At 33.5% G+C, this 14,102-nt stretch overlaps 1 long non-coding RNA gene across 2 annotated transcripts; it reads right to left on the bottom strand.

Annotated features, from left to right (window-relative positions):
* Positions 1–5,121: 5,121 nt before the first annotated feature.
* Positions 5,122–14,048, bottom strand: LOC111086702. 2 transcript variants are annotated; one of them, XR_002611432.1, is made up of 4 exons: positions 14,013–14,048; positions 12,220–12,282; positions 11,439–11,501; positions 5,122–5,195 (listed from the first exon to the last, which is right to left on the bottom strand). It is a non-coding gene; the product is annotated as an uncharacterized LOC111086702 (long non-coding RNA). The 2 variants fall into 2 exon arrangements; XR_002611431.1 differs by lacking the exon at positions 14,013–14,048 and having other exon boundaries at positions 12,220–12,300.
* Positions 14,049–14,102: the final 54 nt, after the last annotated feature.

The raw sequence follows: 14,102 nt of genomic DNA, 5'->3' as shown, positions 1-14,102 counted from the left end.
CTTGAACCTGTTTGAATAAGAAAACAGCTTATTTCAGTTCATGTCTGGTTAATTTCAGGTAGGAAAACAAATAAAACTCCATAAAACAGAGCTTTAACAGAAATAAAATACAACTAATATATAATACTTTACTGATTAATGCTGAATTTTCAAGTGTGAATGTGTTGAATTTATCCTCTATAAAGGAGATAGAAAATCCAACCAATATGATCAGTTAATTCAGTGGTATCCAACCTTTTCAGCAGTAATCAGCACAATCACAGATGTAATTTTTTTGTGGTTCATTAATTATATAACAAACAAGTGAAATACAATAAAATCAGAGGCCTTGATATTAAGAAAAGTTGCCAATTTTGAAGATTTAAAAAAATATATATTTTTAATCCTCATGGACCTTAAAATTTTAATTATAAACTGTTTGTTTCAGAATTTTTGAGCAAAGCTACATGAAGGGCTAACTGTACATAACTGTTACTAATTTTAAAATGATTTATCAGAGCAAATACAGCTAATCAACAGCATCCACAGCAAACACCTCGGTTATTTGTAACTGATGAAAGAATGAGATTTGACCACCACTCTTATATTATACTCAAGGTCCCAAAATGAGGAGCATGTTTTTGCTATAGCAAGCCCAAGCTGTAAACTCTTAGATTCACAGTCCAAGCATGGTAGTCCTTAGGCCATGCACAGCCCAAAACCTGCAATTTCAAATTTTACCATTCATAAATATAAGAATATGGAAAAAGAAAACCAATTTCTAATTTCTTTTTTTTTCAACAAATCATTAACATATTTCAACCTAAAAGTAGGCCTATCAAATAATCCTGCTTTACCCCTGAAGATGACAAGTCCATCTGTCAAATGTCAAAACGCTGATTTACCAAACTTTCTAATGCACATACGACCCAAACTGCAAAGCACATTTTTGTTGCAATGGGATGAAAACTGCAAATCCTTTAATTCCCAGTCTGACCACATTTACCAATAGAACATATCTAGCCCTTGGACTGAAAGTCAGAAACCAATGAGTAAACCAAGTCATTCCAGAACAGACACACAGGAACAAACTTCCAGGCACAGCAGGGGGGTCAGTGATATTTCTCAATTTTGGTTCTTCTCACAGTGAAAAACACTTAACCAAATTGCCTGAAACTTAGTTAAAACCTAATAAGTAATATTTAGTTTCAGTTTTATACTTTGATTTAGTTTTTTCTTCATTTTTTTCTGTGTTGTGAAATTTCCAAAATTTTATTTTTTTATAAAAACATTAATAATATTTTGTTTTGTTTTAGAACTTGATTTTTCTAATGTTGATCAGAAAGTTTCATTTTAAATATACAATCAGTTTCAATGTTTTGTTAAAAATTTATCTCTGTAAGTGTGGGAGAGAGGTTGAATCAATGGATAGAAAACTGTCTAGATGGAAGAAAGCAGAGGGTTGTTATATATGGAGTTCAGTCAAACATGATTAATGTCATGAGTAGGGTACCTCAGGACTCAGAGTTAGGATCTTTCCTCATTTTGATTTACAGCAATAGCGTAGATGAAGGAATTGCAACAGATTATTTAAAGTTTCTGATGACATTAAAGTTTTGGGTGTTGCTGGTTATGAAGACGATGCTACTATTTTACAAAAGGAATTGGAGTGTTTGGTGAGTTGAGTGAATAAATGGCAGATGACGTTTAATTATGATAAATGCAAAGTATGGCATGTGGGATATTATATTATAACTTGACTTATGAATATAATTTTGATGAGAGTAGCCTTAAGTAAAAAAAAATATTGCTGTTCTGTTTTCTATCTCTTATTAACTCTTTCAGCACGGGCTTGGTCCCATTGACCGACCTCCTAACCATTTTGTGCTTGTTATAGATTTCATGTTAACTTTTAAATTAGTAAACGTATCATCATGAAATTTTGCTTATTATCAATAAATATTACAAAGCTTCCATACAGAAAATATCATATTTCTTTTATTAAGTTTTAAGATTACTTATGTAATGTTTTTCTCGTGTCTTTTTTTTTTTCTTTTCGAAAGTTGACTATCCAACATACAAAATAATTTTGATTTTAAGATTAAAACTACTTTTATGCATCAGAAGATTTTCAAATTTCACATGCAAAATCTTTATAGACTCTAGATAAATAATCAAACGTTTTTTTTTAAAAAAACTATATTTTATCTGTATCTCTATAAAGGCTGGGTTGATTTGACCAACCTCATAACCACCAGAAAAAATTAGGAAATAAATATAATTATGCTTTTTTGTTCTAGAATGACTACAAATTATAACACAAATTTTTAGCCTAAATAGCTTAAATCTTGACTCGCAATCTCAGGGTCGCGGGTTCAAATCCCCGTCCCACCAAATATGTTCGCCCTTTCAGCCTGTGGGGGTGTTATAATGTTATGGTCAATCCCATAATTCATTGGTAAAAGAGTAGCCCAAAAGCTGGCAGTGGGTGGGAATGACTAGCTGCCTTACCTCTAGTCTTTCACTGCTAAATAAGGGACGGCTAGCACAGATAGCCCTCATGTAGCTTTGTGCGAAATTCAAAACAAACATAACATTATACACCTATATATATTTATTATCTTTATTAATTTCAACTTTCAGCCCTACCTGACTAACAATACAAAAGTTGCAATGACATTGCGCATGTGCACTCATGTTACCGTATCTAAGAGTATAAAACTGGCCTTTATAAAGTGATCTGTCTTGGCTGTGTTTTAGTAGACCAGTATTTTGTAAAATAGTCACATTTCAATTATAATACATTATATATGTATATACATTATTACTATTTACAAACAAGTTCTTAAACTTATTTTTCTTAGAACATAGAACAGTAAATAAAGAAGTATAGCAAACAATTATCTCTTCTAGGTATGAACTTTGTACTCGTTCGATGTTTGCCATAGGTTGCTAAGCCTTATCAAACTGCACACATGGAGGATGTGAAACAAAATAATTTTTAAGGTTTTATATATACATTTTGAAATAACCAAAAATCATAAATTACTATATTGATACCATAGAATTCCACTAAAATTTATCAAGCTTAGAACCTAAGCTGTATTTGGGTCTAAACAAAATATGAAACTTCGAGCTCACTAATGTCTTACCTTTACGTTTGGAATCTAGCATGAAAGGAAGGAGTTTACAAACACTTTGCTAAGGCTGAGAAAACAACTAGGGAGACATTCAGAGCTACTGATTGGTTATACACATGTCATTGGGTGAAGTAGGTGTACATAAGCAGGTATTTTCAAAAACTGAAGTGGTGGGAGGGGCCACATTGGTTGATTAAATCAATATACTAATATCTCAGAAAATATAAAAGATAGGAGGTTCTTATTTTACATTCTACCTTGTCAATATCGGTAATTTGAGTGTCTAATTCACAAGAAACTGTAGACTTCGTATTTGGACATCACAAACATGTAATTTGAACCAATGCTGCATTTAACATACAATGTGACACACAAAAATTTATATTTAGAATTTTTTTTATATCTACTTTTAAATTAGAAATTAACTAATGTATAATACTGAAAATTTGAATGATAATCTACAACTTGATACCAAACTTATTGACATATATTCATAAAATAGTAGTTCAATAAAATTTTGAATGAGAGTCAACAAATGAGACGACATAGCCTGTGACCTGTGTCATGGGGTTAAGCCATCCAAGCAATGTGCTGTTGCTAGGGGCAAGGCAAATAGAATTTTAGGTTGTGTGTACAGATATAATAAGTAGCAGTCTAAAGAGGTTATAATGTCATTGTATAGGTCACTGTAGTACTGTTTTCAGTCTTGAGCTCCTTACCTTGAAAAGGGTTCAGATGAGGGCTATTAGGGTGATACCTGGGATGAAAGGTTGTCATACATGATAGGTTAAGATCCTTGAAATTGTTTTCTTTTAAAAAAGAAATGTTAGAGGGGATCTGATTGAGGAGTTTAAGATTGTTAAATGAACTGATAGTGATTATGCATTACCTTTTTTTATATTTAATGCTAAGACTATGAGACACAAATATATATATTTTGGTCGGTTTGGAGTCATCTTTAGCTAAGACAGCTATATTTTTCTAAATAATGGATGCCTTTGGAAAAGGTTGCCTTCAGATGTGACAGATACAGTTACTTTAAGGGAGTTTAAAGGAAATCTTCATAAATATTTGAATGATAAAGCTGGATTTAAATGTTTTAGGTTTAATTTAACTTAGTAGAAAAGACAACCTAGCTGGACCAAAAGGTCCCTTGTTGTCCTTTAACGTTATGTTATATTTTGTACAAAAGAAAGAGAATAACTGAGGTTTAACTATTAAATTTCAATAAATGAATTTGTCCAGATTTAATTTCCTTTGTATGTTACAGAAGGACTTTGGGTTCTAAAGAAACTTTTTTCAATGTAGCCAGTTTGTTATCTCTATTCAAAAGCAGAAACCAAGGAATAAACAACTCACTATTTGTATTATATTTTTCTAACACTACTATTACAATGGAGTTTCAACCTTAAAAAATTTATACTTTCAGCCTCTTTAGCAAATTTAATAGTACAATAAAGTTTATTTAGTTAATAACAATAAAAACTGCAATAGCAACTCAACACAAATAAGAGTAAGAAAATAACATATCTACTGACAAAATACTTATCAAGCAAAAAAAATTATGTATAAGAGTACAATAATAAAATGAGTGTATAAAAAACACTTTAACATCATAAAAATACTTAATCATGAAATTCTGAATATGTTTTTAATATTAACTTAGACAAACAATCACTATCTTTTCATAGGATGCAAATCGCAAAGTATACACAGATAACACAAAAATTGCTATCTTCTCAGTTTCAAATGAAGTAGTTTTGGGTGTATGACAGTTAACTGCACATTAAAAGATATTCAGTTATATTATAAATTTGTTTGAAAAACCAAATGTTCTGAATTTATGTTTTAAAAATGAAAATTTACTCTTAAATTCTTTCTGGCTATTAAATTTTACCTTATTTTATTCAAGAACTAAAAATTTGATTATTCATCAGTAAGTCATTTTTCCGACATTAAGATTACAAATGCTTAGATACCATTTAAATTATGACAACTTACAGGTATCATGAAAATATGGCCTGGGGGGCCAGGTAAACCTGAAGTTCCAGGATATCCATCTCTACCAATATCACCCTGTAAAGAAGAAGAAAAAAGATCACCGTCACATAAAGTTAAACTTTTATGTCATCTTTCAGTTTTATGAAAATTACAAAGTAAAAACAACAAGTTGGATAGAAAGATATTTATTAATTACTAGTGAAAAGTATGTAATGCTGAATGACTATGTCTGACTTTGAAAAAGCAGTAATTTTAGTTTTAGATGTTCAAGAGCAGTAAAAACATTTTCATTTCTCTATAATCTTGACTCAAACTACATTTTGAATGTCTGTCTTCAAGAATACAGTAATACCCTCATGTGTAATGAGTTCACTATCAGGCACCCCATTCCAACCAAATAGGGCTGTGTTGAATTGCTTAAGATGACATGATAATATAAAAGTCACAGCATATTGAAAAGGATTGCTGACTGCATGGGCTAATTGTGGAAAAAAATGGAAAGCATTTGGTCAACATTAAAATACAGTTAAGTGAGTGAACTGGGCCAGCAAATAAGAAACCATTTTAATACACAAACAAACGAAAAATGTATTTGACTTATATGTGATCTTGATTTTTTAAGTTTATCTTGAAATTCATGCACAACTAATAGCACATGACCAAGTCTGTGAAGAATGCAGCAGTATAATGAACTTGATTACTGTTTAAAGATATTTTGACCTCTCTCTACACATCTGGGAGCAATTAAGTTATATAGTAACAATGACTTTCCTGTGGATATGAGGATTGACTTAAGTTTAATGAACAATTAAGAACCAAGCTTTAGAATAAAAAAAAAAAACTTCTATTACATACAAAACTGCAATAGCGAGCCTATTTTAACTGTTAATAAAATAAGTGTAAGGTCATGAATGTTATCCTTCAAATGACCAACTTTTTAAAAACATTAACTGCTGGGAGATTTCCATATGATTGCTTCATATTGAGTAATTCTATTCCAACTAAAAAAATGGATTGAATTACTCATTTTATATGTAAGTTATATAGAGGAATCCAACAGTAATTAGTAGCATTAATTGCAAGACTTGACTGTATTTTTCTTTAAATTTTTATGTGATGTAAATGTTATTAAGTAGCCAGTAAGCAACACAGTCACAAACCCACAAATTATTTGGTGCATAAATAGTTTAAAAAATTTTGTTTAAAAATATGATGCGATCCAACGACCCTGTCAGAATTCATAGGATTAAAATCTTGTTTATAATTGGTATGACTTAAAACATTAAATAGTTTCTTTGTGTGCATAAACCAATCAAAGTTACACTCAGTGTTTAGTTTTGGGAATGTGTAAGCTTGTGCATTCAATAATAAAAAGTTAAAATTTTCCTATACTGAAAATATATTTCCAACAGGTAGTTGCCTACTCTCACATAAATAGTTGCTCTCGTTTAGTGCTGCCCTCTATATGCAAAAACAAAATTATGCATGTCACGAACCTTTTATCTCCCCTCAATTGGAATTGACTGATTCCAACGCATCTCTCATGCAAATCATCATACAACAACCCTCTACCAATAAGAGTGCGACATACTCTCACGACGCTTATGACTCCCTCTATTCAATTCTATCGAGCTATCACTTCAAGTTTTGGCAGAAGATGGAAGCACTGCATAACCCCAGATCGAGGAGAAAGAAGACCCCCCCCCCCCCATCGAAAAGCCAAGGAGGAAATTTGCAGTACAAGAAGCAGTGGATTGAGCAGTGGAAAGCCCTCAACACAGGGACCAACAGCATAAAACGTTCCATTTGTGTTGATAAACTTCCATGGAGGAAGGATGAATGGAACAAGCCAGAAATGAAGCTACCCATCAGGACAAGCTGGACCTCCTCACCAAGGACCGAATAAAAACCAGGCGTGAATATGGAGGACTAGAGGGGCTGGATGAAGCACTGATAACCGAGGTTGACGAAGAAGGGATGGAGTCAAAGGAAGAGGTAACTGAAGGATAAGTTGGAGCTGAAGAAGCCACGGAAACCATGGCTGACCCAGCCAGTAAGGAACAATTAGAAGGACTTGACCACTCCATCGGAGAGGCTTTCTTTGGATAGGAAAACCAATCTGCGCCAAGATTGAAAGCACCTGAAACATGACACACAATGATATCAATATCTAGCACATGGGCACAAAAAAGAAGATCCAAAGTGTGAATACAGAGGAACCGAGAACAGGTACTGACCTGGTGATTGAGATAAGCAACCACCGTAGAATTGTTGGAATGGATCATTACCGATGATTTCAGGCCAGATGGAGAAAATGAACCAAAGCACGAAATACAGTGAGAAGCTCCAGGATGTTGATATGATAAAACGTCTCAGCTGCAGACCAATACTCCAAAGCCTACTTTTGATCCACCTATGCCCACCCATCTCTGAAGGAATGCATCAGTGGAAATGTGTAATTGTGGATAAGGAAGAGAAAGCAGGACAACTGCCAACGTGTGAGTCTTGTCCAACCACCAATGCAGATCATCGACCAGGGTAGGGGGAAGGGATCCCTCGCAAGATTACACTGGTCATGAAGAGTCTGACCTAAGGGGATAAGGGCTGCCATGGAAGACCACATTCCCAAAGCAATAGAATTTCTCGAGCTGTAATAGAGGGAGCAGTAAGAGTGTGGAGAACTGACAGCTCCATCGAATGAAGTTGAAGAGGAGAAGGTAGGGCCTGACTGAGATGGGTGTTGAGAAAACACTCAAATGGACAAGATATTTGGTTGCAGAAATGACTTCTCCAACTTGATTAACGAACCTGCTCAAGCCGCCTCCAGGAGCAGCTGTTGAGTGTGATGGGCAAACTCCTGTTTGGAACGAGCTAACAGTAGCCAGTTGTCCATATAATGATGAAAGTGTAGCCCAAGAGCATGTAAGTGAAGAGCAAATGCTCTGACTACCCGACAAAAAACATATGGGGCAGAAACAAGCCTGAAGGGCAGTGCACGAAACTGATAAATCACCCTGTGGTGAACAAACCGAAGATAGGGTCGCGACTGATGAGATATCTGGATATGCAAATAAGCATTTGTGAAATCCACCTGAGGGTGAGAAACCCCTTCATGTCCATGGTGAAATGGGGCACATTGAGAAATTAATTGATATGGGACAAATCTCTTACAGGCTGCCAGTCTCCAGTTTTCTTGGGGACAACAAACAGCTTGGAATAAAAGCCTGGAGAAAGATGATGAACAGGTCTGATGGCCTGTTGAGACAGAAGGTCATGTACTACCTCTGACAGACACTGGCTAGTGGAAGGATCCCATGGCATGGGGAAGGAAACAGGTACCTGAGACAAAAGAGCAGGGGAGAGAAATTGTAGGACAAGTCCCTCTGATAAAACCCAAACAACGCATGGATCTGTGGTGAAAGATCATCACAGGGGATCAAATTCGTACAATTGAGCTCCCAATGGACCGGAACCCACTGGGTAGTCACCAGTACTTGCCCATCTACTTGAATAACAGGACAAGATGAAAAACTCCTGGAAGGAGGAACAGGTAAAGGCTGAGAAGGACTAGGACAGAAAACAGGAACAGGGGCTTGTCTTGGCTCCAACTGCAACAAAGAGGAAATGGTAAAGTGTTGACACACAGACTCCACACATGGTTCCAAGTCTTAAGAACATGACTGAAAATATACTGCCAAAGAAAAGGGGCCATTTGTAAATCCCTAAGATAAGGGGATAGCAAACAAACCTGGGACAAGGTCACATCTCGACCCAGAATATTCCAACAACAGAGATACCACGTGTGTAAATCGAGAGCAAAAAAGATGACAATCTAACCAACGTGGAAGTAGTAAGGGAGAGGCTTTCCCTCGAAAAGCCCTCAGAGTCTCGGTGGATTGCCTCAGAAAGAAGATGAAGAGTAGATAAATATCATAAAAGGGAAGTAAGGGTAAGACAAAGGCGTGAAAACTGGGCATGGGTTAAACACACAGGAAAAATTAACCCCAACTGTTGAGAGTCGAGAAACAGACAGTTAGACTGATGGTAAGCTAATGCAAAGTGATCCATAGCCCGTGGAGCGTGAGGCATGCTGGCACCCTTGACCAATTGTGAAGCAAGTTGCTCAACATGAACCCTAATATCCGGGGATAGTGGGGAAAATAAATAAGGAGAGGAAGAACTAGCATGCAACAAAGAAGGATGGGGATCATAGCAAATAGGGAAAATGGATAAAACATCACATACCTCAGAAATCGTGACTAAAAATGCTTGTATTAGGCCTAGCTGATTCCACAGGTGGGGCATAAGTAGACATGGCAGAATTCGATGGTGGAAAAAGGCTATCAAAATCTTTATTGGCCCGAACAGGTTCAGCTTGCTCAGGAGGAAGTGGGGCAAGTTCAGAAGAAGTAGGTTGACCCATATAATTATCAATCTCACTGCAGATAATCACAGATAAATCCAACGACGGGTTTCCCCCACCTGCAGCCTGTGAAATAGTGCTAGTAGGAGGTATGATGGTATGGTAACATGATCTTCAGAATTCATTGTAGAAATATATATCAAACAAAAGTGTTTGATTTAAAAAATGCAAGTTTGAGAAAAAAACTAAATGCTGGGAAAAGAAGTTAAGATAAAATACTTCTTCAATGTAAAGAAAAAATTAATGAAGAAATCCCACTTCAGAAATTAAACGATTAAAGTCACAAATGTGAATCACATGAAAAGCCCCAAAAGAACAAAAATGTCTGAGCAGAAGTACTGCCAAACAAGAAGTGACAGTTCAGCAGAATTGAATAGAGGGAGTCACATTAGTCATGAGAGTATGGTGGAGGGTTGTTGCATGACGATTTGCATGAGAGATACTTTGGAATCAGTCAATTTGAATTGAGAAGAGATAAAAGGCTTGTGGCGTGCATAACAATTTTTTTTGCATATAAAGAATAGCTATTTATGTGAGAAGAGGTAATGTACCATACTGGAAGTAATCTTTTTAAATACTTATAATAATTTCTTATTCCTAAGATACATTGCTGCACCTATCTAACCAAAAACAGTTACTCTTTGGTGCTGGGTTTCAATTCCATGACCAAGATCCACAAGTTGTGAGATGAGCACCCTAGCCACCAGGCCTGACAGCTACTATTACACTTTGTTTCCTTTAAACTGTCTTTCTTGCAGCACTTAGGGACTACCACAGTTGTAAAAATTACATTTAAAAACTTGGCTAATTGAGTGCATTCCCTTCTAAGTTTATTTCCTGCAGCACTTACGAACTTATCACTGTTGCTGTTGCAAAAATTAGAAATTAAGAGCTTGGCTATATGAATACATACTCTTCTGACTTCCTTGCAGCATCTAGGGCCTTATAACAGTTCACAGTTACAAAAAAGAGAAACTAAGAAACTGAATATATAAGTATATTTCCTTCTTACTATCTTTCCTGCAAAAATTATAAACTAAGAATTTGAATATGAGTATATTCCCTCTAACTATCCTTTCTGCAATACCTAGACTTACCATAGTTGTAAAATTGTAAACTAATACGAATATATGAATATTTATACACACAAACAGACACTAATTCTTTTTAGTAAACATACCAATTATTTTATAGAAAGAAAAACAAATGACTATAGATGTATAACGAATAATAATAAACATTGCATTGTGATTTAATTATTTTATAAAATATAAGTTATTGTCTTGTCCCTAGCCTCAAGTCTTTACAACATGAATGACAACAACAAAATGACAAGTATAAATACTTAAACAGTCAAAAACAAAATGTTGTTTATTTACAAGACTTACCCTGTATAATCCACACTAGAACTAGTTCTGAAATACAAGCTGAAAGTTTTCCTGCCTCTCTTAGATACACTAAACAGGTATTTAAATATACCAATTACACTTAAAATTACATCAGATAATAACATATATTAACACAGCCAGAAGCCAGTCAAGTAAGAAATTAACAGGAAATTAGCTTAAATGTTAAATGGAATACAACAGGAATATTTAACCACAAACAATACTATTTAGTTAACTACAAGTCAACTAGTTGTAATAAAATGGTCTGTAAATTTAGCAAAAATAAGAAATAAAACCATAAATTTATAACAAATATTACTTTTGACAAAAAATGCTTAATTTAATTGTACAACAACTAAGGATCTTAAAGCTATTCTATTTTAAGCAAACATAATGTATCTCCACTTATCAAACACATCTATAAACATGTGTATACATGTACATATTTGTGTATGTCAATTTCTTACATATATTTGAAAAACCTTTCTCTTCTTATCTAGATTTTACCTTATCTCCTTTTGGTCCTGGAGGTCCTGGGGGCCCTTGGTAGCCTCTAGGTCCTGGGGGTCCCTGAAAAATGTAAAATTACTTCCAATTCTAACTGTTAAAAAATGTTCATTATTCAAGCATACAATCTGGGAAACACCTTCAAATATTTTAAAGCTACATAAGCCAATAAACTTTTTATTTTTTTTATTTCTATAATTATAATGATGGTTTAAAAAATGTTTTTATACAATGTTTGACTAAAATACATGTAATTCATGTAGTATACAATATTTTAGATTACCTACAAATTTAGTAGTTCACAAAGACCACCTAATGAAAGTTACCAACATACCTATATTGTTTTTATGTAAATCAAAAAAAAAGAATCATGACCTGTGTTTCAACTAATGAGTGTTTACAAGATAGTCATTTTCTAAAAACTTTTTTAAATACATTTAGCTGTACTTACACTTATATTTACACACAACAGCAACAAAATATTAAATAAAAATATAAAAATAAAAATTAAATATTAAATGGCATTTCAGTCAGTGATTAATTTAACTCTAAAAGTGATAGGTATTTTAAAAATGTCGAAAAACTAACTACTAGATGTTGAACGACCCAAAGGGAAGAGCTGTTGGAGAATTAGTTTGAAAGAAAATAACATATTTCGTTAGAAGTTACAAATTTAAAATGTAGAGTCCTAGCTTTCACTCATTCTTACTTATTGGAAATACCTGGTGAGAAAAAATACAGTTACTCTCCATTTTATTATAATCTAAAACTCGTAGCTTACCTGCACACTATAATAATGGTACCTTCCTTCCTCAGTACTGACCTCTGTGGTAAAATTATCTTCCTGAAAGAATTATTCATATACATATCACATTTTTCAAAATTACTCATTTATTTTTACAACAGACAAACATTAGGTCTAGTTATTAAACACACCAGCAATTATATTAAATGAAATAAATGACCATAAATTTAATAGACAATGATGCACATTACACTACTATTTAAAAGTCACTCTCTCATATCACTGGTTCCTTTTAGATCTGGGCAATTCAATCAATTAATCAATATAATCAATTACTAACAAGCACTGGTTATCTCACATAGTGTCACATAAAACAGCCAATTAATTGAAATTACAATTACATTATTTAATGTCATGAAAATAATGAAATAATTGAAATTAGTGTTTCCGATCATTATATTTCTCAGCTATTCCAACTATATAACTAATTCAAATATTGCCATTATGATTCCTCATTATTATTTTTGATTAATTCAGCTTCACTTTAATTGATTAGGGTCATGACTTACAAAAGTAATCAACACATCAAAATTAGTGTTTCCGATTATTATTTTCTTTCATTATTCCACCTATCCAAGTCTCATATGAAAAAAATCAATTAATGGTCCTAAAAATTAAATCAATTAGCAAATTTCACTAATCACCCAGGTCTACTTCCTTTATTTAAAAATACCAGCTGCTTAAATAAAAGTAATAATTCAACTAAAATCATTAATATCACAAACACTTTAAGACCAATTATACAAATATATGAACTATATTATACAGGGTGACCACAAACTCCTGTTCCAGTTTTCAAAGTTTATTAGAACAAAACCAAAAGAGCAAGAATTATACAGCTTTTAGTGCCTTGTTGCTTAACTAAGGAAATTTTTTCTAGATTTACAGATTGTAATTGGAGTGTTTAGTTGCTAATGGTCAAAGCTTGAATGAAGATGGCGACTACACAGGAGAAAACTCAATGTGTACACTTTATACGTGTAAATATGCAATCTCTTGCATTGGACTTTGTGTACCATTGATCTTGGTAGCTGTATTTCACTTGAAGCACAACGAATAGACTTTCTAGGGCTGCATTGGAATGTCTCCTGAACATTAGCAATGGTTTCTTCAGAAACACCTGGATGTCCACTTGGGAGCAGGTCAATTACACTTCCTGACTCCTGAAATTTGTGAAACAACCTCCTAATGCTGAGTTTGGAAGGAGGATTCTTGCCATATCGAAGGCAGTAATTCTACTGAGTAGTTGTCACTGATCTAGACTCTGCAAACCAGATGACACATTGAGCTTTCTCCTGTGTAGTACCCATCTTCATTCAAACTTCAATCATTAGCAACTGGACACTCTGATTATAATCTGCAAATCAAGGAAAAAAACTTCATTAGTTAAGCAACAAGGTGCTAAAACTGCATAATGCTAGCTCCTTTGGTTTTGTTGTAATAAACTTTTAAAACTGGAACAGAACTTTGTGGACACCCTGTATATACAGGACTTTAAAAACCACAATCCTGATTTAAAAAGTTGTCCAGATTTTGTGCAATAATATTAAAAAAAAACAATTAGTCTCTTTTCTTCCCATTTAGTTTTTTCTTTTGTTTAATGTTTCTGTTTTTTTTAGATGGCTTGCTCTTATCTATAATAACTTTATCTTCAATTATCATTTTTCAGCTATTAATTTTTGAAGGAGAATATGGTTTGTGCACATAAAGTTCTTTATACCTTCTTCAAAAATGTTTAAGTACTTTGAATAACAATGTTAACAACTTACAATAGTTTTTCTTCCTAAAATTTCAAAATATTTTTCTTAACACATTCACTGTCATATAATAAATTAAGTATAAATAAAATTAAACAAGGT

The sequence above is a fragment of the Limulus polyphemus genome, unplaced genomic scaffold (assembly GCF_000517525.1).
Source record: "Limulus polyphemus unplaced genomic scaffold, Limulus_polyphemus-2.1.2 Scaffold1340, whole genome shotgun sequence".
NCBI classification, from domain to species: Eukaryota; Metazoa; Arthropoda; class Merostomata; order Xiphosura; family Limulidae; genus Limulus; species Limulus polyphemus.
This window is presented reverse-complemented; position numbering and strand designations above follow the sequence as displayed.